The sequence below is a fragment of the Ischnura elegans genome, chromosome 4 (genome assembly GCF_921293095.1).
Source record: "Ischnura elegans chromosome 4, ioIscEleg1.1, whole genome shotgun sequence".
Lineage (NCBI taxonomy): Eukaryota > Metazoa > Arthropoda > Insecta > Odonata > Coenagrionidae > Ischnura > Ischnura elegans.
Window position 1 is genome coordinate 54,929,887 of NC_060249.1, and position 1,521 is coordinate 54,931,407.

Genomic DNA, 1,521 nt, shown 5'->3' on the forward strand with positions numbered 1-1,521 from the left:
GATCCTCGAAAGTCGATATCTGAGGTGGCAACTATCGATTGATCGAATACATTGATACTTGTGAAACGTAACGCGGGTAATTTGAATACCAATTTTGGCGTTCATCTTTGTATTTCTTCGTGGGATTATCCAAGTTAACCTTTTCCCTACGGAGGCCGTGTTTTCATGGCTTGAACGGAACTCTAGCGTTCATATTAACGGATTTCATCATCACCTAGAACAAATTTTGGAGACGCTAAGGTTAGATGTATAATTGTTATTTTTAAACCTTACCAGCAAATTTATAGGAGTGATATTGTAATGATTTGCATCTAAAGATATTCGTTAATCTGTTAGCCACATTCTAAGTGTACATTTGTGGTGAAATTCGATAAAATATCCGATTTAACTCCTATGAAAAAAATCCCTTGTAATGTAATTAAATATGATTCTCTCAGTTCTTTGTCGTGAGCCAAAATTACAGTGACTATTTTTAATAACCTCTTTTCAACCTTTGGATACAAACGTATTACAAATGAATTTCACTATGAATGCTAATTAATGCATATCCTAAAAATTCGTAAATTTAATGTACAAATAAGGAATGTTTTACGTAGACACATGTTGTGAGAAGCATTCCATACCATTGCAGGAGAGAGAACTGCTCTACCCAGGTAAACTCCCATATCTTGGTTCTCTGGTCAGGTTACATTAAGGTGGTCTGCCCTGTTCACCTTACAGGCTTACTTCGGGACAAATTAGAGCATTAATGCTTTCTTGGAAAAACTTATCACTCTTCAACTGGCACATCCAAGAGTAGATTGGTGCAAGTAGCCTCCTACTGAAATATGTGGAAGAAAATAACCTCACTCTTCTTGGAATAACTCATTTTCTTCTCAAAATTTTCTTGGCGTGTATTCAAATTTAGCCATTAACTCTCTGTATGCATTCTGCTACCTATACAAGGGATGGTTTCTGTAGAAGCCTGCTGTGCGATGCAACCCATACCATGAATGGAAAGAGAACTGCTCTACCCAGGTAATTACTCAGGATCCATTAAGGTGGTCTGCCCTGAGCACCTCACAGGCTTACTTCATGACACATAAGCGCATTACTGTTTTCTTGGAGAAACTTATTACTCTCCAACTGGCACACCCAAGAGTAGATTGCTGCAAGTATCCTACTATCCCAGGTGTTTTGTATTTTTTCTTATTTTGTGCGTAATATGAACTAATATTTATCTAAGTGAAATTGCTTTGTAAATATAATTTAGCCATTTCAAACAACAAATTTGTAAGATTAAAGTAGTTTTATGAGAATTTTTTGGGAAATTATTCTTCTAAAAAAAATTTGAAATGTTTCATTCTCATGTTTTCAGATAACTCGTGGAGAGCAGACGCAAATGAGGAGAGTGTGGATTTGGGCATCATGGATCTAAAATATGTTTATATCATAAATCGTAAATACCTTGAAGTATGCTAGGAACATTGAAAGATTTCATTCCCTTTAAAGTATTTGTTGGTCTATGATATAATGCCCTTT